We start from the raw sequence: 14,986 nt of genomic DNA, 5'->3' as shown, positions 1-14,986 counted from the left end.
TCCTTTAGCATTTGTTGTAAAGCTGGTTTGATGGTGCTGAATTCTCTTAGCTTTTTCTTGTCTGTAAAAGTTTTAATTTCTCTGTCAAATCTGAATTAGATCCTTGCTGTGTAGAGTAATCTTGGTTGTAGGTTTTTCCCTTTCATCACTTTAAATATGTCCTGCCACTCCCTTCTGGCTTGCAGAGTTTGTGCTGAAAGATCAGCTCTTATCCTTATGGGGATTTCCTTGTACGTTATTTGTTTTTTCTTTTCCTAGCTGCTTTTAATATTTTTTCTTTGTATTTAACTGTTGATAGTTTGATTAATATGTGTCTTGGAGTGTTTTTCCTTGGATTTATCCTTTATGGGACTCTCTGTGCTTCCTGTACTTGACTATTTCCTTTCCCATATTAGAGAAGTTTTCACCTATAATCTCTTCAAATATTTTCTCAGTCCCTTTCTTTTTCTCTTCTTCTTCTGGGACCACTATAATTCAAATGTTGGTTCATTTAATGTTGTCCCAGAGATCTCTGAGACTCTCTTCAATTCTTTTCATTGTTTTTTTTTTTTTTTTTCTTTACTCTGCTCTGCAGTTGTTATTTCCACTATTTTATCTTCCAGGTCACTTATCCAGGTCACTTATTCTGCCTCAGTTATTCTGCTATTGATTCCTTCTAGCAAACTTTTAATTTCATTTCTTGTGTTGTTCATCATTGTTTTTTTGCTCTTCAGTTCTTCTAGGTCCTTGTTAAACGTTTCTTGTATTTTCTCCATTCTATTTCCAAGATTTTGGATCATCTTTACTATCATTACTCTGAATTATTTTTCAGGTAGACTGTATATTTCCCCTTCATTTGTTTGTTCTGGTGGCTTTTTACCTTGCTCCTTCATCTGCTGTGTGTTTCTTTGTCTTCTCATTTTGCTTAACTTACTGTGTTTGGGGTCTCCTTTTCACAGGCTGCAGGTTTGTAGTTCCCATTGTTTTTGTTTTCTGCTCCCAGTGGGTAAGGTTGTTTCAGTGGGTTATGTAGGCTTCCTGGTGGAGAGGAATTGTGCCTGTGTTCTGGTGGATGAGGCTGGATCTTGTATTTCTGATGGGCAGGACTGAGTCCGATGGTGTGTTTTGGGGTTTCTATGACCTTATTATGATTTTAGGCAGCCTCTCTGTTGATGGATGGGGTTTTGTTCCTGTCTTGCTAATTGTTTGGCATAGGGTGTCCACCACTGGAGCTTGCTGGTTGTTGAGTGGAGCTGGGTCTTAGTGTTGAGATGGAGATCTCTGGGGGAACTTTTGCCGTTTGATATTAAGTGGGGCATGAGGTCTCCAGTGGACCAATGGCCTGAACTCGGTTCTCCCACCTCAGAGACACAGGCTTGACTCCCGGCTGGAGCACCAAGACCATCTCAGTACACGGCTCAGAAGAAAAAGGAGATAGAAAGAAAGAAAGAAAGAAAGAGAAAAAGAAAGAGAAAGAAAGAAAGAAAGAAGGAAAAGAAAATTAAAGATATTAAAATAAACAATAAGTTATTAAAAATTAAAAAATTCAATGTAATTTAAAAAAGAAAAAAAAAAAAGTACAGACAGAATGCTAAGACAAATGGTAAAAGCAAAGCTATACAGACAAAATCACACAAAGAAGCATACACATACATACTCACAAAAAGAGAAAAAGGAATAAAGTATTTTCATTTTCATTACATATTTCATTTCATATTTCATTTCATATATTTTTATTTTCATATATAAAATTTTTTTTAAAAAGGAAGAGAGCAACCAAATCAATAAACAAATCTACCAATGATAATAAACTCTACATATTAAACTAAGATAAACATAAAACCAGAAACCAATTAGATGCAGAAAACAAACCCCAGGTCTACAGTTGCTCCCAAAGTCCACCACCTCAATTTTGGTATGATTCCTTATTTATTCACATATTCCACAGATGCAAGCTACATCAAGTTGATTGTAGGGATTTAACCCACTGCTCCTGAGGCTGCTGGGGGAGATTTCCCTTTCTCTTCTTTGTTTGCACATCTCCTGGGTTTCAACTTTGGATTTCACCCCATCTCTGCATGTAGGCGGGCTCTGGCTCACTCAGGCCAGGGGTGGGGGGGAGGGAGGGATATGGAATGCGGGCCAAGCCTGCGGCAGCAAAGGCCAGCATGACGTTGTAACAATCTGTAGTGTGCTGTGTGCTCTCCTGGGAAATTGTCTCTGGATCATGGGACCCTGGCAGTGGTGGCCTGCACAGTCTGCTGGGAGGGGAGGTGTGGATAGTGACCTGTGCTTGCACACAGGCTTCTTGGTGGCTGCAGCATCAGTCTTAGCATTTCATGCCCGTCTCTGTCTCTGGTGTCCATGGATGCCTGTCTCTGGATCTCATTTAGGCGGTGCTCTGAATCCCCTCTCCTTGTGCACCCTGAAACAATGCTCTCTTGCCTCTTCGACAGTTCCAGAGTTTTTCCTGGACTCCCTCCCAGCTAGCTGTGGCGTACTAGCCCCTTTCAGGCTGTATTCATGCAACCAACCCTAGTCCTCTCCCTGAGATCTGACCTCCTCTGAAGCCTGAGCCTCAGCTCTCAGCCCCCACCCGACCCGTTGGGTGAGCAGACAAGCCTTTCTGGCTGGTGAGTGCTGGTTGGCACTGATCCTCTGTGCAGGAATCTCTCCACTTTGCCCTCTGTACCCCTATTGCTGTGCTCTCCTCTGTGGCTCTGATGCTTCCCTCCCATGACATCCACAACTGTCTCTGCCAGTGAAGGGGTTGCACAGTGTGTGGAAAATTTCCTCCTTCACAGCTCCCTCCCCAAGGTGCATGTCCCATCCCTATTTTTTTGTCTCTGTTTTTCCTTTTTTCTTTTGCCCTACCCAGGTATGTGGGGACTTTCTTGCCTTTTGGGAAGTCTGAGGTCTTCTGCCAGAGTTCAGTAGGTGTTCTGTAGGAGTTGCTCCATGCATAGATGTATTTCTGATGTATTTGTGGGGAGGAAGGTGATCTCCATGTCTTACTGCTCTGCCATCTTGAAGGTCCAGTCCTGAAGGCAATTTTATAGAGACAGAAAGTAGATTAGTGGGTGCTGGGGACTAGAAGTGGGAATCTGGGTGGGAACCGGGCTGAACTGTAAATGGGCATGAGGAATCCTTTTGGGAGATGTGAAAATACTCTAAGGATTATTTATGGTGATTATTGAAACTGCCAATAAAGTTAATAAAAAATCATTGAATTGTACACTTGAAATGCATTAGTTTTGTGTTATTTAAAATACATCTTAATAAAGTTGTTAAATATATGTTTACATAGACACACACATATACATACAGTTTTTAAGCTTAGGACATTATACTTTTTATATTTTCCCATATAACTTTGTGCTCTCTTAAATTAAATCAGAGGATATAGTATATAAAAATTTGACTTTCCAAAGTTGATTGAAATGCATTGTGACATTATACATGACCAAATTTCAAAGTTAATAGCATTTTTAAAAGAATATTTTCTATATCAAAGTACAGAACTTAAAAATTATAAGTATATATTAATAATGTTTATACTGTTTACATGTTTATTTTTGTTTTAAATTTAATTTAACGTAAAATTGAAAAGAAAAAGTAGTTTCCTGTTACAAATGTGTTTCTGTCATTTTCTCTGGATTTCTGATGATTTGGTTCTTACTGTTTTATTTAATGAATGAATATTTTCTTTGATCTTTGTTGTAAATTGTATTATTTTAAAATTTTTCTGCATTTAATTATTTCTTGTCCTGAATTTTGTTCTTTTCTGATTTAATATTACTAATCCCACTTTTGGATTTTTGTTTATTTGCATTTTCCTTGGCTGGTTAGATCCACCTTTTCCATATTTGGCTTTTCTGTGTTATTTTGCAACATGTATATTTTTGTATACAATATATTACTAGGTTTTGTTCTAATAAAATTTTTTACTTTAAATGGTTGAGTTAAGCCTATTTATATTTATGTAAATTATATATATGTTTGGTTAGTTATGTCATTATTTTCTCCCACTGCTTTTTAAAATATTTCACTATGTAAACAGTGTTTTCTTTTATGCATGTTTGTGGGGTTATTTTCCTGATAATTTGGAAAGTTTATACATTTTCTAGAGGTTTTCTTTATAGGTATTACTCTCAGCCATATTCTTAGTTATCTAAATCTTTAGACAAGCTCTATTGACTTCCTCTTCTACTATGTCACAACCACTGCTTATTTTGTGTCAATCAGAAAAGACTAGGTTACACTGCAGTAAAAAGAACACAACATTTCAGTGACTTATCACAACAAAGTTTATGTCTTGCAAAAAGTACCCTACAGTCTGGGCATCTCTCCAAAGCAGCTATTCTCCATGTGGCAGCTCAGAATCGCAGGCTGCTTCAATCTTGTGGCACTTACTTGTCAGCATAATGCTTCTGGTCCACTCTGCAGGAGAGGGGAACATGGAGGAGTGTGCAGCAGGAATTCAATGTGTCAGCCCAGAAGTGACAGCAGTCATTTCTGTTGGTATCCTTCTTGCCATAAAGTAAATCTTAAGAAGGAGACAGTACTCCTGCTGGTAACAAGAAGGAGAAGTGAGCAAGATATGAGTAAGTGCTTGTAACACCTACTACATGATTTCAACTATATTGTATTATTTAATAAGTCTACTGAATATCTTTAAATATATAGTCATTCTTGTATTAATATTTTTAACACTTTGATATAATACTGGATCATAAAATGATTACTTATTATAAAATATGAGAAAACTGGACTAATTATTGTATCTTCCAGTTTCTGTCCCCTTCTAGTCTTATTTTTATGGTTTATATCATTCCTACACAGTCAGAGGTTATAAAATTCTTCACTGTCTTTTTTAATGAAAATATTTAGCAAGAACTTTACTTCATTTATTTTTAGCTATCTCATAAATACCAGAAGATAAATTAGACAGTTTGTGATGAAATTTAGAAAATTTTTCCTATAAAGCAAATTTATAACTCTTTTCCTTTGGCTCTGTCTTCCAATCCTCCTTCACTGTGTTGAAGAGATACCTAGGTCTTCTTGATTTTTGGTTATGTGAGTGGTTTCCAAACTCACTGGACTCTCTGAAAAGGTAGTTCATGACCTGGGTTTTATGGTCGCTAGATCCATGACTTTTCCAACTTTGAAAATGATCTCAGCCAATTCATGTCTCACATGCTTTGTTTGTAGGACAGGTAAAGCTTTGAGAAGCACAATATCCCCAACTGTGCCCTGCTGAAGAGTATCATTTTCACTGATTTTTGAAATGCAAGATCTAAGTTTAAATTCCATAACCTATTCACAGACTTATTTAATATTTGTAATATATGACTTGGTATTTCTCTTCCGATATCAAAGTACAATTAAAACACAATGAAAATGATTAGAACCTAATTCTATTGGAATTAGTTACCTGACTTTGTTGTCATTCTTAGTCTTATTTCCATAATTATATTGTAAGTTCTTTGTGGTGTGAAGAGAAGTGACATATTTTTCTATAGCACCTAAAAATTAGTGAGGCACACACAAAAAATAAAACAACTTCTTATATATATATTTCTTTAATTAGAAGTATGCTCAGTTCTGAATCACCTTCCAGAGAGAATTCCTTGGAGTTCTGGAGCAATGTAGAGTAAATGCAACAGACTAATCTGTACAATTTTTACCCAAATATGGTAAATGGAGAGGGAGAATGTGATTTCAATCTAAATCAGGTTTTATTTTACTATCACTATATGGAATTAGAATGAGAATTGGAATGCAAAGTTATGTATTTTGTTTTAATTAATAAATTTTATTTTCTTTTTACCCTGTCATTTCAAATATACTCTTCAAATTGGAGACAAGTTGAAATAAATTCATAGGATAAAATTGTGGGAAAGAATTTGGTTGAATCAGAACAATAGCGCATAAGTCAATGAGAGCAAATTCTCCTTACTAAGAGAATAGAAAGTAAAAAGTTTTTCTAGGGGTCCCATTATCCATAAACACTATATCTCTCTATATATCTATATCTGTATATCTATATCCAACTGTCTATCTGTTTATCTATCTATCTATCTATCCATTATATATGTATTGGCTATGCATATATGCAATACATATATATCAAAATGTAAAGAAAGAAATCCTAAAAGTAAATGGGACATATCTATTCAAGTTATTATTTAAAACGTATTGAGTGTTGTTTATATACATTATTAAACTTCCTAATTTCATACACAAAGTAGTACTTCCCAACATTATACTACCAGATAACAGTAAAATTTATTAAGAATATTTTCCCTATTAGGTACCAACAGTATAAAACAGAATACAAAGGATTTTAAAATTTATTCAGCAATTTCCAATGTAACTTTTGATGTTAAATAAAACTTCTGACTATTGAAATAAAGACAATGAAAAGTTTAGAAATGCAAACGAATGCAGAGATGCTGTCTATATTATTGAAAACAGTTCCCAAAGTCACCTATGAAAATATAACTCTAAAGCCTTAGATACATACTACTATTTATTTCAGTGATGAATGGATATTTTTCGTAAGGAAAAGAGTCATCATAGAACTTAAATTTTGATAAAATTTTATTTAAGTAAAACATACATAAAGAGGACAAGATCTATATTATCAGTGGGCAAAAAGATTTCAACACATTTTTAGAAGCTGAAAGGAGCATCACACTCAATTCCATACATGGGTTTCAAAACATATTAGACACAGCTGGAGAAAGGGTTAGTTAACTAGAAAATAATGCACTGGAGAATACTAAGAAAATTGTTGACTGAAGCACAGAGAGTCAAAAAGATGGAAAATGTGATTAAAATAATTAAATAAGGGAACCAGTGAAAATGTTAAACATACATGTAAATGGAATCCTAGAAGGAAAAGAGAAACAAAAAGAACAGAAATTTTATTGCAAGAAATAGTGGTTAAGAACCTTCAAAAACTGTTTGTTATGTTAGCCTACATAGTCAAGAATCTCTATAAAATTAAAACAGGATAAATACAGAAAATAGTATTCAAGTTTAACATACTCAAAATTCTGTAAATAAATCAAATAGAAAAACATTTTAAACGACTAAAAGAAAAAAAATTAAAGGAGGAAAAATAGGACTAAATGCTAATACGTTAACAAAATCGATGGAAAATTAAAAGCCAGTGGAATAACATCAATAAAGTTTTTTCCCACTTTCCTCCATTATGAAACAGCTTTCCATCATGCCTAAAATTTTTTTAACCTTATGAATTTGCACAGATTAGTCCTTCAAATTGAACATATTTTCTTATTTAATTAAATTCAGTACCATGATTTAGATACTCTCACAAGAAGAACTTTGGATATTTTTAATCATATTTGGTTTATAGATCTATTTTCTTTACATCTCTCATATTCTAAAGGACAAACCCACACAAATAAACTAATTTTTAAAGTTGGCATTTTAAATCATATGTTGTATTGCATCATCCCTGCACTATTTTTCTCAGCCTTTCCTCTCCAGGGAAGAATTGAGTGTTCTCTCATTTAGGTACCTGTCTAGTACATACAGTATTTCTATTTTAATATTAACTGTATTATTCTGAAACTGTTTAAACATGCTTTTTCTAATAAACTGCAAGCTCTTTGAGGGCATAAACATTTCTTCTTTTGGTTATCATCTACCAAAATGCCTGGTACAGAGTAAGTGCTCAATAAATGTATAGTTTATGAATAAATGAATATAATGTAAAAATATTTTACACTACTTTAAGATTCAAATTACTATGACTAATCTCCCAATCAATATTCAATGTTCTTCCCAACATATCAGATCAAATTCCCATGGAAGGTAATGTTTTTCATTACCTACTAGATTAAAGTTTATCTAATAATGTGAAACATGAAGAATGTCATATGAAATAAATAAATAAAATGACATGAATAGTCTAAAGAAGACATTCTATCATCTTTTCATAAATTGCACTTGATATATTATAACATTGTGAGGATCAATATCATATATTAATTTTGACGGAGGAGATATAGTAGTAGGACTGGCTTCACTTTGGGGTAAGACAGTTAAAAAAAAAAAAAAACAGATTTTCCAGTTTGCCACTCCCATTTTTCTACTTATCCAGCATATTCCTTCTCCCAGCATACACCACCATGGAGTGAAAAAGTACTTAAATGAGAACACATTAAAAGACTACATTTATTAAAGCTAAGTTGTCAGCATCTAATATCAGATCCATTCCTGCAGTTTAGAAACAGAAGAGACTGAAGGCGGCTCCTTACATTATCAGAACCATAGTACATCCCACTTACATACATGGCAGTTATTTCTGCCCTTAAGTCTTGTTGGTATTCACTCCTAGAGGCCTTCTTTAGTTCCCAGTAGGGCTGCTGTGAAGAGTAATGGCCTCTTCTAGCAGTGGTTCTCTCATCATCAGCACCTATCAAAGGATCCCAGTTGTCTCCTGATTTTTTCAGTTGTTCCTAAATGTCTTATATACAAGAAAGCTCAGGGCCATACACAAACAGCCATGTAGACAGAGCACTCATATTAGCTTCCCTGAGGAAAGTTCAAGTGGGAATTTTATGCAGCTGGACAACTCTTTGGAGAAACTTAGAGTTGTGTTAGAAAATTAAACTGTAAGGCACTACAATGCCACACTCTAAACCTCTGCCACTTTATTCTGTACTATGGGGCAGTAAATATTTACCTAGTTTTTCCTGACTTACAGTAAGCGTAGATAATTCATGGCTGAAACATCTGAGGGAGTGTGGTCTGTTTTATAACTATATGACCTTGGGCCTCACTTCCCAAGTAAAGGGGAATAATATTTTACCAGATAAAATTGTCATAAAATAAAATGAAGTAACCCATTAAAGTGCTGAAAACATTTGTAACAAATAGCAAGCCCTCAATAAATGTTACCTATTATATATAAAACACAAAAGATCAATACAAATTCATAAGTAAATGAATGAAGTTTTCTGTCAACATATGTTTTTTCAGTAAGAGAAAATGTACAAAAAGCCCCTACAACTTATATGCATGATTTTACCTCAGTATCAAATTATGGTCTTAAACTTTTAAAAAATGTATAGGACATAAATAATATATCAAGATTACTTGAAAATAAATGGCATTCTAAAGTTAACAAATGACTAAATTAATTAAAATAATTTTTGTCAACAGATGGTCTTAGAAAGAAAAAACATGTCACCTGATACACAAAGATTAGGAGTTGAACAGATAGTTGAATATTGCTTGAGTTAAAAAAAAAAAAGTACATTTACCCCTCTTATGTAAGTGTCTACAATCCTAAGGGAAACAAGTGTAGTTTTTTAAAGTGTAGGCAATAATTTGTGAAATTTGAGTAATTCTCTTTTTAGTTTTTTTTTTTTTTTTCATGTAGCCCCAAAGGGGCAAGAAGAAACTTTAATTCGAGGAAGGGGGATTCACCAAAATAAGAAAAGGTGCAGAGAGTGGTGGAGCAGCAGAGAAAAAGCAGGCTGGAGGACCCCAGCCAAGAATTGTGGAGGACTCACCTTTCCACCTACAGGAGCACAGGTACTGCACTGACAGATTAGAGAAAACAGTGACCCCCTTGTGAGCTGGGAAGGTAAGAAGTGGCCCCCGTGGCCAGAGCTTGCCTGGCTTTTGGGCCCTGGCTCCTAGGTGTGGCTGGTGACCACTGTTTAGCCCTTGTCCCCAACCAGTCCTGGGTGGCCATCTTCAGGTAGAGCTCAGGAAGTTGGCAGAAGGTCTCCTGTGCTTCTACTGAGCCCAAGGAGGAAGAGGGCAAGAGAGAGGAACTAGAGTCTGAGACTTCCCTCCTTCTCCACTAGAAAATTCCCAGAAATTACCTCCTGGGATTTCCCAAATCCTGAAGTCAGCCTCTGGACTCTGATGGCTGTGGGTTTGCTTGAAGCTGTTAAAAGATTATCAGTCTTGTCACGCACAGACAGAAAAGAAACATATCCCATGCCTAATTCGTCCATCTAAGAGTCTTTCAGTACCAATTATCTGGTCTGAGAATAATTGTTAATGGATTGTTTGGGGCTGTGTAGTGACTCCATCCCAATCCAAAGGGAGACTAAATAACATGTCTAAATTTGCAAAGATAAGACATTGTAGCACCTAGATATGAAAGAGATGGTCTGGTTAGAGAATCAGTGCTCTAATATTCTACACTATTTTGCTTCTCTCAGGAGATGGGGCCTAACCATGCTGCCATAAAATATTAAAAGGATAGTGGAAGTAAAATGATTTATTAACACAAAGGTATGGAGGTCTCAATTCTTAGGGAGAACAGTGTATATAAATAAAAATTTATAAAAATCTAATTCCAAAATAATGTTTTTTAGATTTTCCTTTTAAGTGTGAATTATTCCAAAGTTTCAATATAGGACTATTTTTCTACTTCATTTGTAACCTGCTTCTATTTCTTATATTTATGTAAAATATATTATTACAGAAATTACCAATAACTTTCTGATCAATATTTCTGGCTATAAGCTGCTTCTTTAACTTTTACCTTCATAAAATCCGTGTTGTGTCAAAAAATTTGAGATCCTGATTTAGTTTATCAGCTGACGACTGTCAACTGAATGGAGCTAACCTGACAAATGGGGCATCATTGAGATTAGTTTAGTGTCGCATCTTTCATGTTAATGTTTAAAGGGAAAATGGTGAACTTACCTATATTGAATAGCTATCATATATCTCTGCTTTCAAATAATTTATGGCTTTGATCTCTGAAATACTTAGCAGAAATAATGACTAAACATAATCTGAAAAAGAGACTGTTATGTGTTCCTGTTCTTCAGTATTCTGCATGGGAAAGTTTTTATTTGTTTGTTTTTGGCATTTGGTTTGTTTCTTTCTTTGTTTGTTTTTGATCTATAGTGACCTCAAAGACCATCTGTTGAAGATGGCAGCCCCCCAAAATTAAATGAGCCCAAATCTCCAAGTCTCCGTCTCTGCTTGAAGGAAAGCTTTAGGCAAGGAACATCTCCATTGGACTTTCCATGACAGAGAAATAAATTTGTGTTGTGATAAGCTACTGAAATTTGGGGGTTTGTTGCCCCATTACACAATCCCCCAAAATTTGTATTGAGATATAATTGATGTAGAGTATTTTATTAGTTTCAAGAGTATGAATAATAATTTGATATTCGCACATATTGTGAAATGATCATCACAGTAAGTCTAGTTGAAATCCATCACTTTACATAGTTCCAGAATTTTTTCTTGTGATGAGAACAACTCTCTTCAGAACTTTCAAATATACAGTACAGTATTATTAGCTATCATCACTATGCTGTACATTATATCTGCAGGACTTATTGATTTTATAACTGGAAGTTTGTACCTTTTGACCACCTTCAACGATTTTGCTTACTCCCCACCCTCTACCTCTGGTAGCCACCAATATGTTCCCTATATCTGTGAGTTCAGTTTTATATTTTATTTTGGCATGTTTGTTTCAGATTTCATTTGTAAGTGAGATCATATGGTATTTGTTTTTCTCTGACTAAATTTACTTAGCATAATGCCCTCAAGGTCCATCCACATTGTCACAAATGGCAAGATTTTCTTCTCTTTTTTATTACCGAATTATACATACACACACATATATATACACACATACACACACACATATGTATGTGTGTATATATATATATATATATATATATATATATATATATATATATGCCACAATTTCTTTATTCATCCATTGATGGACATCTAGGCTGCTTCCATGTCTTAGCAATTGTGGACAACCCTGCTATGCATACTGGGGTGCATGCATCTTTTTGAATTAATGTTTTTGTTTTCTTCAGATAAGTACCAGAAGTGGAATTGTTGGATTATAAATACTTTTATTTTTAAATTTTTAAGAACCTCCATATTGTTTTCCATAGTGACTGAATGAATTTACATTTTCTCCAGCAGTGCACAATGGTTTCCTTTTCTCCACATTCTTGCCAACACTTGTTATTTCTTGCCTTTTTGATAATAGTCATCCTTACAGGTGTGAGGTGTATCTCAATGTGGTTTTGATTTGTATTTCCCTAATAATTAGTGATACTGAGCACATTTTCATGTACCTATTAGCCATATATCTGTACATCTTATTTGGAAAAATGTTTATTCAGATCCTCTGCCCATTTTTTAATCAGATTGTTTTTTGGTGTTTTGTTTTTCTTTCGATATTAAGTTGTATGAGCTGTTTATGTATTTTGAATATTAATCTCTTATCAGATAGATGATTTGTAAATATTTTCTCCCATTCGGTAGGTTGCTTTTCTTTTTGATGGTTTCCTTTGCTGTGCAGAAGCTTTCCCGTTTGATATAGTCCCAATTGTTTATTCACTTCTTTACTTTTGCTTTTGTTTCCTTTGCTTTTGGTGTCAATTTCAAAAAAAAAAATCATTACCAAGACTAATGTCAAGGAACTTACCACCTATGTTTTCTTCTAGAAGGTTTATGATTTCAGGTCTTATGTTCAAGTCTTTAATCCATTTTCAGGTAATTTGCATATATAACGTAAAATAAGGGTTATGTTTTATTCTTTTGTGTGTGGCTGTCCAGTTTTCCCAACACCTTTTATTGAAGAGACATTTTTTCACCATTGCACGCTCTTGGCTCCATTTCTATAAATTATTTAACCATATATGAGTGGATTTATTTCTAGGCTCCTCTTGTTTTCCATTAATCTATGTGTCTGTTTTTATGCTAATACCATAATGTTTTGATTACTATAGCTTTGTAATATAGTTTGAAATCAGGAAGTGTGATGCCTCTAGCTTTGTTCTTTCTCAAGTTTGCTTTGGCTTTTGGAGTCTTTTGTTCATTAAGTAGTATGGTAATTTTAACAATAATAATTCTCCAGTTTCTTTCATCAATGTCTTATAATTTTCATTGTGCAGGTCTATCACTTCCTCCAATAAATATATACCTAGTTTCTTTTTTCTTTTTTTGGTAGAGTTGTAAATGAGATTGTTTTATTAATTTATCTTTTTGATTGTCTTGTTGTTATTGTGTAGAAACACAACAGCTTTTTTATGTTGATTTTGTATCCTACAACTTTACTCAATTTGTTTATTAGTTCTAACAGATTTTTGGTGGAATCTTCAGGGTTTTCAATACATACTATTATGTTATCTGCAAATAGTGACCGTTTTACTTCTTTCTTTCCTATTTAGGTGATTTTTCTTTTTCTTTGCCCAAGCTGCTTGACCTGTGGCTCAGACTCATCCCTGGCATCCTCACCCATGTTGAACCCAAGGCCTAATCAGATGCTGCAGAGCCAGTGTCAGTCCCGACCCTGTGAGAAAGCCGTTTCCCACAGCCCCTGCCAGGAGCACCATGGGTACTTCCCTCCTCCAATCTGATGATGTGTGGGAACTTATGAACAAGAAAGGCTTCTCGGGAGACTAGAGCCAGCAGCTCCAGTGGAGGTTTAAGAAGCTGAGTGGAGATCAGCCCACCATTCTTAAGGAGAACTTAAACAAAATTCCAGGCCTGGAACTCAACCAAATATGATCCAAATAGCCATCTGCCTTCTTTGACAATATGAACATGTGCAAGGGGCTCAGTGGCCTGGTCCAGGAGATTAACTTGAGAGCTTCCTGATTACCATGTCTTACTTCCAACCCATGGAGGAGGAGCAGGTGCAGGTGCACTGAAAAGAAGTTAAGAGATTTGTTCTGCGTGTATGACACAGACAGGGAATGATGCATCAGCCTGGAAGACTATCAAAATGTGGTTGAGGAGCTTCTCTCCAGAAACCCTCATACTGAGAAAGATTCCACTCACCCCTATGCAGAGGGGGCGATGATGGAGTCAGCCAGAATCTGCATGGGGCAGGTAGAGCCTGATCAGGTGTCTGAAGAGATCACCTTTGATGACTCCTTGAAGCTCTGGCTGTGGGGTAGACAGCAAGACCAACATGCACGTCTCCTTCCTTAGCATGGAAACCATCACCTTTTGTCACTGACCCACTGCCTACCCCCTGAAGAAACTATACTTGCAAAGGGGCAGCCTCCCTGGGTGGCCTGTAGTAGCTAGTATCTTTTTGCTACAGCTCTTGTAAGATTTGTTGTTGATATGTTCTTATTATATATACATATTGGATATGTGTGTTGGCTATGGAGGGGGTGACAGGAGGAAGACAGATAATTTGTCTTTTAGTTTAGAGGATGCTGGGCCATGATAAGCCAAATTCAGACCTAACCATTAGGACTGCATATTTTCCAGAGATCCTAGACTTTGAGTAAGATACAGTTACTGGATGGGGCATTGAGGTTGATTCCCTGAAAAAAAGGCAAGTACATTCAGATGCATGAGAAGAAGGTTACAAATGGATAATTAAGAGAAGAAAAGTGTAGACTATAGCAGTGTTTACTATATGCCCCCTAATATATTTTTTCTTCTACATTAATAGAATTTTTTGTTGAGCACTTGGCTCCCCATGGAAAGACTACATTTTCCCAGATTACCTGCAGCTGAGTGTGGTCATGTGTCTAATTCTGTTCCATAGCATAGGAGCAAAAGTTACATGTATAATTTCTAGTCAGTACCCTTAACACAAATAACCATGTCTTTATATTTCTTCCTTCTGTACCTGGAATGGGGATAACATGGCAGCAACTGGAATAAGCATTTCAAACTAGAAGATGAAAGCTAGGTATTGAGGGTGACTAGCATCAAGGTAGACCAAGCCTGGACCCCTGATGGCTTTATGGAGGAAAGCCTTGAGCATAGAGGATCTTTTACAAGAAAGATAATTAAGTGAGATATAATCTTTCATAAGAGTTAATCTTTTGTGAACTATGACCGTCTGTTTCAATGGCAAAAGCCACATCCTAAATAATACTATCAGATTTTGTAAATTAAATTGGTTTACTATGTGGCAGGTAAATTATTTACAAATTATATCTATGGTAAAGAAAAAAAAAAGCCTTCATATAGATGGACAAGAAGAAGAAATGTCCAC

Source organism: Hyperoodon ampullatus (assembly GCF_949752795.1).
Source record: "Hyperoodon ampullatus genome assembly, chromosome: 17".
Classification (NCBI taxonomy): Eukaryota; Metazoa; Chordata; class Mammalia; order Artiodactyla; family Ziphiidae; genus Hyperoodon; species Hyperoodon ampullatus.
The sequence above is the reverse complement of the archived record's forward strand: the minus strand, read 5'-3'. Positions refer to the sequence as shown.